The 16,263-nt window shown below is 41.7% G+C and overlaps 1 protein-coding gene across 8 annotated transcripts in view; it reads right to left on the reverse strand.

Moving 5' to 3' along the window:
* The window catches only part of TEAD1 (TEA domain transcription factor 1), a 244,182-nt gene that overhangs the window by 205,391 nt on the left and 22,528 nt on the right, over positions 1-16,263 (reverse strand). The window contains exon 2 of one of the 8 annotated variants that reach the window (XM_090263953.1): positions 6,006-6,260. The exons of the other annotated variants lie outside the window; for them this stretch is intronic. The gene's annotated coding sequence lies outside the window, so the exon portion shown is untranslated. The remainder of the gene's footprint in view (positions 1-6,005; positions 6,261-16,263) is intronic. 8 annotated transcript variants of the gene reach the window in all.

Below are 16,263 nucleotides of genomic sequence, written 5' to 3' on the forward strand. Positions count from 1 at the left end.
AGTCTTCGGTCATGTCAGGGCCAAGCGTGATCCATAAACTACTAATCACAAAGAACAACTGTGATCCTTCCCAGGAATGTTCACACATCTCTGTATGGGGGAGCGGGGTGGGGGCGAAGGGGTAGGTTATGAGTTTATTTTGAGCTAATACTATCAGAGCTTTACTTCCCTACCTCACAGCGTAAGGTTAGAGGGAAAGAAAACCACTTCCTCCTTTATCTCAATAAAGACGCATGAGTCAGGCAGGGTTCTAAGCACTTTATATTCATTAACTCATTTAACTCTTACAATAGCCCTATGAGGTAGATACTCCTGTTAATACCCGCTATTGTACAATACAGTAAACAGCAAGGTTGAGTAATTTGCCCCAAGGCAAAGAGCTAGAAACTGGTGGGCGAGGAGCCAGGAAGTCTGAGCCTAGATGCTGTTCTTCTGACCTTGTACCAGGTCCCAGTGTTAGTGGATTTAAATGCGCCTTGGAACTTGGGGTGAGGAGTGGGGCACAGAACCCTAACAGCTCATTGTCAATACCACACAAAGCTCCTTGACATCTAGGTGCTTCCAACTTTCAGAAATACACAGGTCACCGCCTTCTCTCCCTCCCTCCTTCCACCTTCCTTTATTGGGTTACTGCAAGAAGATGTGTATTAAGGCAAACACCACTTTGACATAACCTAATAACCACCCATCCCCCAGCATTCGCCAGGAATGAGTGCTACAGGGCACACGTGCAAACCTGATTCTCAGCCCAGGAGTGATTTCTGTGGGAAGTATAATTCCATTGTCCACCTCACCCAGCACATCTTATATCCATAAAATACAAAACCTCCATCAGTCACGACACCAGGAATAAAAAGGCCCTGACGTCTACTCATGTTTCAGGTGCAGCTAGACCCAATCTGATGACAGAAAGTCAACCTTAATCTGATCTTTCCATTTAAAAACACAATACCAAACACACACAGCTGTATGTAGAAGACAGCATTATAACACAGATACATAATTGTCTCACATTCAGTTGTGCTGGTAACTTATTTATTAGGACAAAATTACTCCCGATATTGTAGCCTGTGATCGCTATAAACTACTTTCATTATAATAATGACTCTGTAGCTACACTTTTGACTGTTAATGGCTCGTTCCCTAAGGAAGATGTACATATCCACACAAGAACCTATGGGATGTGTGTTCGTATCTGCACTGCAGGAAGCTGAAAGATGAAACCCACTGCTTAAGATCCCAGCACAGTCAATCACTTAGTAGCAGCAGCAGCTATGAACTCAGGGGGAGAAGCCATTCAGCCCTAAGGGAAACTGAGAGCCAAGCTTCAGATCTGCTGTTCTCTGCTGCTGACTTACAACAAGGGTTGACAAACTAGCTTACAGGCCAAGCCTGGCCCGCCATCTGTTTTTGTATGGCATGTAAGCTAAGAATGGCTTTTACATCTTTAAATGGTTGAAAATAATCAAAGGAATAATAAATTACATAGCATTCACATTTCAGTGTCCATAAAGACTATTTTATTGGCATAGAGCCACGCCCATTGCGTCTTGCCCATTGTCTATGGCTACTTTCACACCCGCAGAGTTGAGTTAGTGGTGACAGAGACCACCCGGCCCATGAAGTCAAAAATATTTACTATCTGCTTTTTACAGACAAAGTTTACAGACCCAATTGAAAAGCATGGCTAGAAATAGGATTCAGCCGTGCAGGCCCCTGTTCTAAGAGAGAAAATGAGCCTGGATTGGGGTCCAGGGATTCTGCTTGTCCTGTGGCTCCTGTGGAACTGAAAATGAGGGCAGAGCAGAAAGAATTAGCCAGAGCTCCTTGCAGTCCTCAGCAGGAAGCTGGCAGGCAGAGCCAGAGAAGGATGGGAAGTCACTAGGCTATGACCTCTTTGTGAGGCTTCTTAGTGGAAAGTCTCAGTTTTGGAGGGAGGGTGGGTGCGATGAACTAGAAAGTGAACACAATATTCCTTTGTCAAGATTTTATTTTATTTTTTAAAAAAGATGATTTAGGATTATCCTTTTCCTTATCTTCCTCACCACTTAGTGCTGGGGTTGCCAGATTCAGCAAAGAAAAATACAAGATGCCTAATTAAATATGGATGACATATAAACAACAAATGATTTTTAGTATAAGTTTCACCCAAATATTGCTTCTCTGAAATTCAAGCCACGGAGTAGTAGGCTCATACTAAAAAAGTACTGATCGTTTTTCTGATATTCAAATCTTACTGGGCATCCTGTCTTTTATCTGGTAACCCTACTATATAGAACCCAAATTATGCAGACTCCTTGACCCCTGTCCCTTCTGGTTAAGACCCTGCATGACAGGTCCTGTCTCTAGAAGCCCTGCTTGCACTCACAATGCGGCTCCCTGGGCTCCCCAGTGTGGGAGCTTCCAGAAACAAACTTACTCAGGAACAGATGAGGAACGCAACCACGTCATCCTCCCTGTGCCACACCAGTGTGCGAGGAAACCAAGGTATCCAGAGAAACTCCATGCAGACATGGGGAGAACATGCCAACTCCACACAGTGGCCCCAGAGAGAGTTAGTTTTTTTTCCCCTGATCAATGTTATAAAATTCGAGGACCTGCTGTATCTGGCCCCCAACTTGAGACGCCTCTGACTAGGTAGAAGGCCACAGACCTTACCAATCCAGTTTAGCTCTAAGCTAGATGCTTTCCCTTGTCATTTCAGACCCAAGTACTATTTAAGATTCAGCGCCCCCCCCCCCAAAGTCTTCCCAGATGGTACCTTTTGATTGCTGTCAATTCAAAATTGCCCTCTCGTATTTGCATAATCAATCCCAACCATAGGGGATCTGATTCTCACCCAGATAAAAACCTGGCTTCTCACTGTACTTTTCTCTAGTAACTCCCACATGATTAACATATTCCCCAAGGGCAGGAAGGATGGTGGTGCTAACAGTAATACTGATGTAGTGATGGTGGTGGTGATGGTAACATTTTAGCACTTAATATATTTTAGCCAATGTGCCAAGTACTTTACATACATTATTTAACTTCATCTTCAAAGCAACCTTTGAGCTAAGTATATTATTATTCCCATTTTACCACATGAGGACAGTGAGGCAGTTTAGGTAACTTGCCCATGACCACAAAGCAACTAAGTAGCAGAGCTGGAATGGGAGTCATCCCCACAAAGCATCAACTGAAGTTGTATGGGTGCAGAAAAAGTGACTGGGCCTCACAAGAGGAAGCAGTGCCAGCAACAAATGGTTCTAGAGGCAAATGGCCTGATTGGTAGGATGAGGCCTGAGAGCCTCTTGGCATTTTTATATCTGAGGGCTAAAAACAGCGATGAGCTCCAATAAGGAGCTCATATTATTAGATGCATGAATGGGTGAATGGGCCAGTGAAAGGATGGATGAATGAGCAGATAGCTGGATAGGAGGTGTGGAAGATTTTTAAGGAAAACAAGGGAGATTACATGAAAAAATAATTTAAGGAGACTGGCTCTATATAAGGGCTATTAAACAGTGTCCCTCAAAAGACGCCAATTGCCCAAGTGGACCTGGAAATGGACACTTCACGTTTAGCCCAGAGCACCTTAATTACACCCTTAGGCCTAGCAGTGGGCTGCAGGACCTTGGTGGAGAAAGAGGTAGGGAGGACCTGGAGCTGAGAAGAGAGGCAAGTTTGGCACATCCAACCCAGGAGAAGGATAGATGAGATTAGGAAACCTGATGCAGTCTAACCAGGAATCAGAGACAATGACTTTGTGGGAGGGGCAGAACTTTTGGGAGGGACCCCAGCCTTGCTTCATTGTTCTGTTAATTTGTTATCCCTGCTGTCTCTGCTACTTTACCTTTGTTACTTTGTTACCTTTACTTCTTTATCCTTATGGTCTCCCCTACTTTACCTTTGTTACTTTGTTACCTCTACTCCTTTATCGGTTTCCTTGTAGTAATTCTCAGTAAAACCTGAGAAGGTAAAGGACCTGTTTGCAATCTTTAGGGGACAAAAGGGGAGATAGAAATCTGCACCTCACACGGGGACATGAGGGAGGGGACACTGAAGGACTAACGTGGTTACTGGCAGAGGACTGGTCTGGCCTTCAGGGCTCCTGGGTGAAGGGTCTATTTGGTGCCTGGAGAGCTTCATATTATACAGTATTCCAGAGGCAGAGTTTGGTCTTGGCAGGGGTGGGGGGATAGGGGGGGTGTTCTATTGGCGAATAGTGAGGTGGCATTAGACAAATCTGGATCCAATGAACAAATATTATTCCATAATGAGATCAATCTCGTTCAACTCCTGTTCTACTCAGGATTTCTGTTCTTTTAATCACTAGTCCTGCACATTCTGCTACTTATTTCTTTCTTCTACCCTCTGACATGGCCTGACCATCTCTGTTGGTTGGCTTTCTAAAAATGAATTATTTAATTTTTTTAGCCATCTCTTTATAAACAGTTCAAACAATACAGAAATGTATAATGTAGAAAATGATCATCCTTACATAATCCTAAATCCTAAATAAATGATCACTATTAGCATTTCATGTATACCCCCCAACACAAAATTCATGCATATAAAAACATTATAATATGTATTCATTCAGAACACATGTATGTTGAAAACAGAATCCCACTACACATACTCATCCATAATCTAACTTTCTCACATAATTTCTTTGCCATCTTTCCATAACAGTACAGAAGATGACCTCATTTTCAGCAACTGTATAAAATTCACTATATGGTTTTACTATAGTTTATTTAACTATTCCTTTATTGATTAATGTTTTAAAGTCCCTGTTTATAACTATACCTAAGTACAGTGAGGAACATTCTTGTATATATTATACTTACTAATCTCCCTTAGAATAAATTCTGTGGAGTACACACATTGACATTTCAAATCCCTATTGTCAAAAAGCCCTCCGGAAAAGCTATGCAACTTAGACTCCTGCCAGCACTGCATAAAATTTTCCCCCACCCTCACCTCAATCAAGGGTGTTTTTGATCAAAGGGGTTAATACCTTCAGCAAGATAAAGTCTCTGATCCACAAAAACTGCCCTTGGCACTCATCCACATTCACCTCCCCCCTTCTGCCTCTTCAAGGAAAACCGGCATAGTTTTATTATACTTGCCTAGGGTTCAAGAGCCTTACCAGGGTCAACTCTGGGCTACACTAGAAGAGGAATAATTACACAAACTTCAAGTGAAGATAACTATTCCACAGAGAGATCCTTAGCTCTGGACTCTGACCACGAAGCAAAGAGAACACAGATAGCACCCTGTCAACATATAGAGAACCTGTAGCTTCTGCAAGACAGACCCCTATGAATGAGCAGCCGCTGAAGCTGAGATATACATGTATATCCCCACTCATCATCCTTGTCCTCAAAGGGACTTTGAAAACCGCAAGAGCAGAGCTAGGGCCAAGAGTACATATTTTAGCAATAGAAACGAAAAGTTCTTTAAAACAAAACCCACTGCCACTAATCAGTGTAGCATAAGATTTCAAGTTACCAGTACCCTTAGGGAAAAACTGTTCTTTGTTAATATACTTTCAGTATGAATACCAATCAGGACTATGCACATCACAAATTTTATTTAATTTTTTGAAGACTGTTTCTACAATTCTTTCCTATCTTCTTAAACAGAGCTTACTAAACAGAAGTATGATGCTACATACGGATCCCTGTCATATTATGAGCACCCGGCATCCCACTGTGCTTAGACCACTGGAAACAACAGGGCAACAAGAGCTGAAGAACCCCAGCTTAATGTATGTTTTAAATGTGCCTACTACTGTGTTTATTTCTCCCCACATTATCAGCTATCACCCCCTCTCTACTTCAGAGCCTTAAATGGCACTCTCTAGTCATTTAGGCTGGGAGAAGCAGAAATTAAGCACAGTAGAACTGCAAATACATTATAAGTAACATAGCTAAGGTTGAGCAGGTCGCCTGTGAGAGAAGTAATTAAGTTCTAGTGCACAAACTTTATGAAACTATTTCAAGCGCCATCCTTACATCTGGTCATGTGCCTTAAAATGGCTTGCAGATAGCTCTATCACGCCCTTGGTGGAGGGTTTTTGTTTTTGACACGTAGAGGCGGGCAGCTGGCCAGCCGCCAAAGCAAGAATCATGAGGAGGAGGAGAAAGGTGATCCTAGGTCTCAGGTCCAGTGTTTTCAACTGCTTTCCTCCATGGCAAGTGAGACAAACATCTAGTCATGAAAGTACAGCACCACAAGTAAACAAGTCTTCTGCTGGCATTATGCTTTTGCTAAAAGGAAAAAAAAAAATGTGCAACTTTGTTATTTCTTTCCCTTAAGCTGTCTGGAAAATTTCCAACTAGCCAACAATTTGAAGAGTTTTTTAAAGCAGAATGTTCCTCCTAGGCACAGCAGCTGAGATCTATGAATATAACATCGCATGGGGAAGAGAGTACTGCATTCAAGGTCAGGCGATGACCTTGGGACAATCATATGCCCTTTTTCAGCCTGGTTTTCCCATTAATGTAAATGGGGATGACACCTGCTCTTCATCAGGAAAAGGAAGCCACCATGGGGAATGTGAGGTGACATGACTGTGACCACCACTGCCCTGCAGGGGCCTGCCAGGCTGAGCCTTCCACCCAAGCTTGGAGTGTTCGCAAACTGCAGGACGTTTGCATCAGGGGTATCATATCTGGTCCAGCCACTCCTGAGGATCCTGAGAGTCCAAAAGGAGCCAGGAAGAAAAGGAAAGCAATAGCAAGTTTCCAATTCAGCCACCGCAGGCTATATAGCCTGGGAGCTCCACTGCCGGCTTTAGACATAACTATGGCGATGGCTTTTCACAGAAGAATCCCCCTCTGTTAGAGGAAACCTTATCTAAAGCTTATCTAAACCTTTATATAAAACACATAAAAAGTGCTATGAGAACTTCATTAAGTTATAGCACTTACTTATAAGTACAACAATGAGGCTGTCTTTATGAACATAATTTTAAATCTCAAGTGATGCATTTAATATATTTCTCTTTTAACTACTACAAAGTAGCAAGTCCTGATTCACATATAGGTGCAAATGGTATCTATTTAATAACCTTTTACTTATAGCCTCAGGAATCCACTCAGTGAAACTAACCCAGAAACTTAAAGGTAGACAAATAAGAAAATTTTAAAGTTAGGTAAAATTTCTTATTAGAAAATGTTCAATTCAGAGACAGCTGAGGAGTGGTTTCATTGGTCAGTTTAAGTTTTTTTTTTTTTTTTTGAGTAAAACACTGTTAAAATGTATCTTAGACAGAATTCAAACTTCAGTGAGGTGAGCTCTAAAAATCCTCTGATACTTAGTACCAGGCTGTGACAGATACTTAAGCAAAATTTAAGAGTCAAATTTATTTTGTTTCACACAGTAAGTTCAAACTAAGTTTCGATTTCATCACTGACATTCTACCCGCTTTTGTAAATAAGCATGGTGAGAACACAAGCCTGTATTGCCTAATGGAGATCATTCAACTTAGTTTAAAAGTTTCAGCAAGATACGCAAGTGAGGGCAACCAGATTATATTTGAGAGATTCGGGCAATGGAGTTTCCTTGTTAGTCACTGTAGAAAAGTGATTTATCACCTCATATGAAATATTTGTAGCTCAATCTTCTCTTGAGTGGTCAACAACCTCTAGTATGAAAAAGTAATCTCCTAAGAATTATTATCCACATCACTATAAGTAACTCATAAAAGGCCAACATGTTGTATAATGTAAACATTGTGTATCACAGGTATAGCTTCATTCTAAAAGGTCATCTACTTAATAAGCAGATTTTGTATATACAAGACACAACTTGTGGTAACAGCTGGTATACAAACCAGCATCTCCGTAATTTTCACTGTCATTGGTCTCACATCTTAAAGTAAGATTTTCTTCACTTCTGTATGTGTCAAGTGTTTGAGAGAATGGGTCTTTCTCATGTTGGCCTGCATACACACATATAAATGCCAGCAAAACTCTGACAACTGCTACATCCACACTTCCGTGGAGATTGACTGTAAAAGCATGAGCATCCAGCCTTTGAACCTTCCCTAACCAGGGTGAGCACTCGGGTTCTTTTCTATCCTGCATCATTCTACAATGACACCAACTATTTTCACAGAGGATGGTGAAATGAGAACTTTGAAGCCGTGAGTGCACTTTTCAGGTAAGACTGAAACTTGGTGGTAGAATTCTAGGATTCTGAAGAACGGGGTAAAAGCTCGGGGTCTAGAACATGTGAAAAGATAATGAAGACCTACTTGTTCTCAAAAATAGAAATTACTAGAAAGAAGACACGTGGATTCTTCTGTCAGATCAGCTTCTGCTTCAGTCCTCAAGTCAAGCAACCGGTTCAACTTTTAAGAGCTGTGTACAGATTTAGCCCACTCTATCCTTCTTTCCTTCCTAGAGGATGGAAGCTCTTTTTATTCATTAACTCATTCATTAACTCAGTCATTCCACAGATATCCACTGGACATCCCTGCAAGGCAGAGAGCTGGACATATGCATGATATATGTTTTCATCAGCATGAATTCAGTTGTATTTTATTTTGGAGAGTTCTGCCCTTAAAAGATACCAATTTTGGACAGTTCTGCCATTAAAAGATGCCAAATATGAGTGACCAACATGAGAACCACGACTCACTCTTGTTAATAAAACAGCTACAACACTCGGAAATATTAACTATTACTATCACATCCAAATACTTCCACTTGTATGCACATGCTCTGAGCTTCTCTGCACCAAGCAGAATACAAAGATAAGATACAGCACTGCCCTCATGGGGCTCAGGGGGAGAGAATAGGGTAAATTCAAGATGTAGAGGACAAAGTGGTTAATGTTAATAGAGTTACAATATAGGGGACTGAAGGAAAGCCTAGTTGCATTACAGTATAGGAGCAGGAGGCTTCTGTGAAATGATGGACATTCTTCTATTTAAGAGAAGAGTACACAATGGTAAAAGTACATCCCAGGGAAGTGAAGGTAGGGAAGGCATGTAGGCAGAGTGACAGCTGAGTGTGGCTGAAACAGAGGAATACTGGGTGGGAGTGGCTGGCAGAAGGTTGGAAGAAAGGACCAAGACTTTCTCGTTGGTGGTTAATATGACTGAGGTCACCTGGTGTCAGACACCTCAATCATCTGTAATTTTTCAGAGTGGGAAAGAGTGGCTCCTTCAGCAAATTCCACATACCAAACTGAGTGGTCACACTGCATTCTTCCTGTACTTGTCAGGAGGCTTGTCCAATATACACATCATCTTCCACTGGTCTAGGTACATGGAGGGGAGCTCCCAAAACCAACCAACCACAAAGCTGACTCAGTCATAATAGAAGATAAATATAATAATACATGTCTCTGACTTGGCAGGGGTTGAGTTCTTCCAACATAACTCTTTCCATACTCTAAAATAAAACCCATGCAGTTTTTTGACAGCGTGTCCAGGGTTACTCTGCTTCAAGGGATTTGCAGTTTTAGTCAATTTGCTTAAAAGATGGCTGTGCAAATTTGCACTACCCCATGAGGCTGGGTTTGAAAAGGAAGGAATGGCTCTCTAGCTAATAACAGGAAAGAATTTAATAAAAAGCAGAAGCCAGAGCCCATGCGATAGATGGCTGCTCTTGCAGGTCAACTCACACTGGGTACCAGCTCCCCCAGCTCCCCAAGGAATGCCATAAATGAATTCCAGTGGCCCCAAATTCATTCACTCCACAAGATATATTCTGAATGCCCATAATACCTAAGGCACCATGGAGAATATAAAGTTATATGTGCCCCAGCCCATACCCTGAAAGAGCTTCCAGTTCAAGAGGAAGAAGGGATATCTACAAAAAACGCTTAAACATGATGGATGGTGAAAGTGACATTAAAACACTGATGAGCCACAGGAAATGAAGATCCCCTTCTGGTAGAGGAAGAACACACTGTGAGAAGACTTGCTGAAGGAAGGAGCTGTAGAGAAAACAGGTTTTGACAGACAAAACAGATGGAAAATATGGCACTCAAATCTTACAACAAACCAGTGTGTGAGGGGCCATTATCCCCACAGACTGGGCAAAGAACCCAGGCTCAGCAAGCCTGAGCAACTTGTGCAATGTCACACACATCATCAGTGGCAGAGCCAAGAACCAAAGGCCCTCTTCTCTGCAAAAGGAAGCCTTCCTGTGAAAACAGCATATTGGGAAACTGATGAGAATCCAGTTCGTAGGAAAGGTAACTACTGGGGAACCAGGTTAAAACAATGCACTGCGACCACACTGTGGGGTCCCATACCCCAGGCGGAGGTGAATGTACGCGTTGGTTGGGTGATGAAGCACGTAGGGAGGTGGAGGCTGTCAAGAAATGAGAGTCTGGGATCCGGTGTAGTGACTAAGAGCCATGGGGACCAGCCGGTCTGAGTTTGAATCCCAGCTCTAACAGCTATGTAAAATGTTGGACAAGGTACTGAATTTCTCTAGGCCTCCACTTCTTCATTTATTAAATGGGGATGAGAATTCTATACCTACTTCAAAGAATTATTGTGAAAATTAAATGAACTGCAAAGCAGTAAGAATAATGCTACCCGTAATAACTGCTATAGAAGTATTATTAGATAATGATGGTGATAATGATGCAGCAACTTAATTAAGCAGATGAGACACATTGAGGTTGGCATTTTCTGAGAGAGGACTGGAGTAATCCAGACAAGAGAAGATGGTAGCAGCTTCCAGGGGGAATGGAAAAGAAGTAACCAATTTGAGAGATCAGGGAACTGGGGAGGGGAAAAGAGATGTTTTGGGAGGCTTGCAGCCTGCTGGAGAGGCCACAAAAGACTCTAGAGGATTCTTTGCTGGATTCTGCTCCTTGGACATCCAGGCACACTTCTCTGATCCTGGAGTCTTCCATCTCTATAATGGTGCTAACAATCCTTACCCTTTCTACTGCTGTTGGCATTGTTGGAAAAATCAAATAATACAGTGGACTTGGCCACAGGACATTAAGACAAAAAGCACTGTACAGATAAAAAGCATGAAGCACAAAAGAGCTGTGACAAGGAGCCAGCCTGGGGAATGAGCCCCAGGCAAGAGCGGAAACTCTAATTAACCTTGCCCACCCATGATGCTCCCAGAGAGCAAGACTGAGGGTCTGTTCCAACATTCTCGCCCCGCACAGCTGCAGGCCAGTGCCCGCCCAGGGCCACTGACACCTGAGGCTGCCACGGCACTGAGGAAACAACACAAAAAGGGTCTGGGTCAAGGAGCAGACCAGGAGGCAGCCCCCAGAACAGACAGCAGGATTCACCATTCCAGGGCACACCAGAGATAAAGGAAGTCCAGAGAAAAATAATACCAGCTGGCTCTTGCTCCTCCAGCTCTCCAGTTAGAAAGCCTGTGAGCAGATCAAAAGAAAGGTTCCGGAGCCAGCCACAGAGAGGTGGGGAGGGGAAAACTAGCCCTCCACAGCAGCAGGCAGCCCTCCAGCATGTGCCTTTCACTGAAACCAAATGTTTGTTTACATTTCCTGCATTATCTTGTCACTGGTTGGATAAGATTTCTTACAGAAACTCATCTTTTTTTATGTTGAGTGCACACAGCCTATGTAGTCCAGGACAATAAAGATCTGCAGCCCGTGTTCTCTATGTAAGTTTTCTGTATTTTAGCTTGAGTAGGAAGTCAGGACCCAGCCGAAGTCTCCTCTCTGACAGACCCCAGGCCTCCTCCTCACAGTACTCACCATCGTTGAGTTAAAGGGTCTCCCTAACTCAATCTGCTTTCCCACTAGCCTAGAGTTCTCATTCTTCTCTGAACCCCGCCACTTAGCACAGACCCTGGCACAGAAACTGACATTTCTGCCCACCTTTGGCCCTCAAAGACGGTGAGAACCCACAGGCATGACCCGCTCTCCAATCACTCAACCTGTCCCCTTACTCAAAAAAGACTTGCAACAAAGCAGCACCACATTTATTCAAGCCTTCCCTATTTGGTCTTCCAAAAACTTTATTTCCCAGATTAAAGAAAAAAAAAAAAAAAGGCCTAATTTAGGTTTGAGATCTTAGTTGGTGTTTTAGTTTAGAATTTTGTTTGATACGGGTTCTGGAAAAGTAAAAGGCCCTATCACTCCAAAATACAGTCACTAAATTCAAAACACTCCAGCAACATGCCTTCTCCCTTCAAACAACTTTTTCGTCTGACTTTCAACAGTTTTTAAGTTGATGAAGCCAAGAAAGCCTTTATTTAAAGAAAGAAAAAAAAAAGATCTAGGTACACAGTTCCTAGTGTTCTCTAAGAATTTAGACTCTCAGGACGCAATCTGTCCACACAAGGATAAATGCGGTTTTATTAAAGAAAACACAATGAGCTTACACACACTCTTCAAACAGTGTACACTGTACACATGAAGAAGCAAACACAAATTCAAAGGGACAACAAGAGTGACCAGTGAAGGACTACTCTGCTGCTGCTCAAAAGCCAAACTGTAAGGCAGGCGCCTGTGCTAGAGACAGACTCCTGGCTTGCAACTTCCCAAGGCAAAATCTCTCTCATGACCATCAGAAGAAGCTCAAGGAGATGAGTACAGAATCATGCAATGGAGCACCATGGTTGTTTTCAAAATAATCTTTATTGAAGAAACAATCAACTGAACTAATAATCATCCACAAAACCTAGCTCCTTGGCATTAAATGTGTTTAAGACCTCACACACTTTCTGGGGTTTCAATTTATGCCAAATGTAGACCGGGAATCATAAACTAATGAGCAAAAGCAGCAGTGTTTTAAATGACTGACCAACTCCATCCAAGTATCCCACATTTCTCTTCTGAGAGAAAATAAATTCATTAAGAAATAAAATTTCTAGAAATCCTTCCATCATGGGAAGAAAAGTTTTTAAGATCAGTGTGGCTTTTAAGAGCATTAGCAGAAACTAAAAGATATGCAAAATTTATTTCCATAGTACTCCACAGATATAACATCACTTCTTGTTCAATAATTTAAATATATATTGTGTGTGTATAGTTTGGATCCTTTCACTCTGGGCATTTTTCAAGCACCTGGACGTCAGAATTATAAAAATGATTGACGGTTCTGCTTCTGTCCACAAGGAGCACACAAGTTGGGTATTTGTACCTAAAATGAAAGGGTTTAATAAATGTAGGTAGTGCTAATTTCTCTAAAAACTTTTTAGTAATAGGAAAAAGATTCAAAGTTCTTTGCAGCAGTATTTTATTTTCTGGAGTTTTATTATTTTTAAGATTTTTATTTATTTATTTTTAGAGAAATGGGAAGGCAAGGAGAAAAAAAAGAGAATCATCGATGTGTGAGAGATACAGCGACTGGTTGCCTCCCAGTAGGATCTTTTAAAGGGGAGATGCTGCTAAACCCAAAGTTGTGGCATTTGAATCGGAGCATTATTCACAAAGGACCTGCTAGGTGACAAAGCCTGTCATAGATACTGATTCTATTAATCTCCATTCTTCCTAACGAATTCATACCACCTAAATTAAAACACTCCCAGACCTATGCTTGACTCAATGGAAGATAACCACACCTCCCCCAAAAGATCACACACTCACTTTAATTTATTTGAATAATTTCTCCAACAGTGGGCTGGGTTCAAACTGGGATTCAAGTTCAGACAATTCTACATGAAGCTAATCTTCAGTAAGAGGGGCCAAGATGTTCTGGTTACTGGGATTTCATTCATTCCAATTCATTTAACAAATATTTATTAAGCACTAACTGCCAGGGACTTTCTCGACCCCAAGCAATTATACTGGCAAATAAAGCAGACATGGAACCTTCCCTTGTGGGGCTTACACTCTAGCAGGTAAGTTATTAATTTCATTGAGGGAAATAAGTGAACAGGATGCCATAATTCAGAATAAAAAGCAGCTGGGCTGGGGAGTGGGAGGTGGATTCACACACCTACTAGATGCGAGGGTTAGGTCAGGAAGAGTCTCTTGGAATGTTAAAAACCTACAGAAGATATATTCTTATAACTTTCTAAATATCTGTTACAAAGGATAGTGTGACTGTTACTAAAAAGTGTTCTGAATAACTAGTATATATAGTTTAGAAAAGACAAAAATATTTTTTTAAAAATGAGGCTAAACTAATCAATAAATTCAATAAATACAGTTTCTGAAAAATTTTAAACAAGAAAAATATCCCTAAAATTTAATAGCTAGGTAGTTAAACTTGTGAGAAAAACCGGGGGGCTGGGGGGGATCCTTAAAAGGAGAGTAATGTAATTAAAAAGGAGTAACTGAATTAGATATCAAAACCCATTACAGAGCTATAATAATTAAAGCTCCAGGTAGATAGTGGAATATATGAATTTAATGTATGGATCCACACATAAAAGATTCAATGAAGAGCAGTCACAAGCCAAGCATTAGGTAAAAATGTCTGAATCCCTACCTCATTCTTTTTACCCTACCAGATAAATTCTAGACATATTCAACTATGTAAAGTATGTTACTTCATTTTTTGTTTAAGTAGAAGACTTTTTTTCAATAAGATAGTCTTTTGCATGCAAATAAAAAACCTAAAGACCATAAATAAAGATGTGATAAATCTGATTTAAAATTAATCTGTGCCTGGAGAAGTTATATAAAAATAACAAGGAAAGTCAAAGGCCAATGACAAACCTAGAAAGAATATGTGCAATTATCCTACCCCACAGCTCCCCTAAAGTTTCCCTTAGATATTAGTTGTGCTTTTCAAATTTTAATGTGCACACTGTTCACCTGGAATCTTGTTAAAAGAAAGATGCTGATTCAACAGGCCTGGAGTAGAGATCTCAGATTCTGCATTTCTCAACAAGCTCCCAGCAGATGTCACACAGCTAAATTTTATAGAACTTTCCTGAAGAGATGTGGGACTTAAACTGAGTAGGACTCTTAACTTCAAAGAATCACCTGGGACAGTTTCAGAACACTCACAGAAGTTTCACCTTCAGCCAGGAGCAGGAATCAATATTTTGTTTAAAACTCCCTGGGTGACAAAGATATTCAGCCCAGCTTGAAATCCAGTGGAGGGGATCATCTGAGTCCCTTCCTGTTCTTTCTGCTCTCTGAATACTGCAGAGACCTGCCTGAACTTCTAGTTAAAACCATTCCTTTCCCTTCCCCAGACCCCACCTGCCCTCCCTCCCCCACCCCCAAGTCACCTTTCCGCATCCTTGTCCTAGCAATCCCCTCCCACAATAAAGGCTGACAGAAAGGGGAGAGCACAGCAAAGGAGGACTGCAGTATGGTTACGGGACATCCGGCATCCCTGTGCCGGCTCACTGGCTTGGTCACTGTTTAACCACTATTGGCTCTGTGATCCTAGGCAAGCCTCTTAATCTGTTAGACTCCACTTCCTCATTTACAAAAACCAAGAGGTTGTAAGGCATAAACAAGTTAACCCATTGAAAGAATTATGTAAACTGTACAGCATCATAGGAACATTAGTCATTTGTCAGATATGTGACGTCTGGAAACACACTTACACAAGTCCAAACCCTTTATGTCCACATTCCAATAATTTTCTTTGTCATCCCCTTCCCCATCCCAGTTTAAGGAAAACAACATTCTCCAGGTTTCCATTTTCTAAATATACAAACTGAACTTTATGAAAAAAACAGGTAGAGCATAATATTTCATATAGAGCCTAAACCAAAAAGGGCTTTAAGTTTGTAGCACATGCCAACAAACAAATACTGCCTTATGTCTGCTATGTGCTTATGGAAGGGTTTTCCAAAACAAATTCTATCTTCTTAAACAACTTCTACTCTGTGTCTAAATGTTAAGTCTCACCTGAAATGTCCTCCCTGCTCATTTGCACTGCCATACTCCCCCACTCCCAAATCTGGGGAACAGTGGAAGAAGTAGACATTTTGTTTTTGACACCAGCGCATCTTAATTGGTCTCCTCAGGAGAGGCATCTGCTCTTTAATAAAATCCACTGAATTTGGAAGATTCCCTGACAGAGGAAGCTTGAAACACGTGCCCAACGTACACACTGGATTTATCACTGGGAAGCATCTGCCAAGAGCCGCTGAGAGCATGCCTTCCACATTGCTCAGAGATGGGAGGAGAGGAGGGAGGGGTGGTACCACCAGGCAGGACACTCAGGTCTAATGACACACCTGGCTTCCCTTTTTCCAGGTGCTCAGCCAACCAGAACGCCTCAGTGCCCAGAGGGTATGACTGGGAAAATTCCTCACCTGCCACTCTGGAACCGAGCACCACATAACCTAAATCCACAAGGCACACCAGGCAGCAGAAAGGCCTAAGTCAGGCCTTGAAATG

The sequence above is a fragment of the Furipterus horrens genome, unplaced genomic scaffold, assembly GCF_987537825.1.
Source record: "Furipterus horrens unplaced genomic scaffold, mFurHor1.1.pri manual_scaffold_2, whole genome shotgun sequence".
Taxonomy (NCBI): domain Eukaryota; kingdom Metazoa; phylum Chordata; class Mammalia; order Chiroptera; family Furipteridae; genus Furipterus; species Furipterus horrens.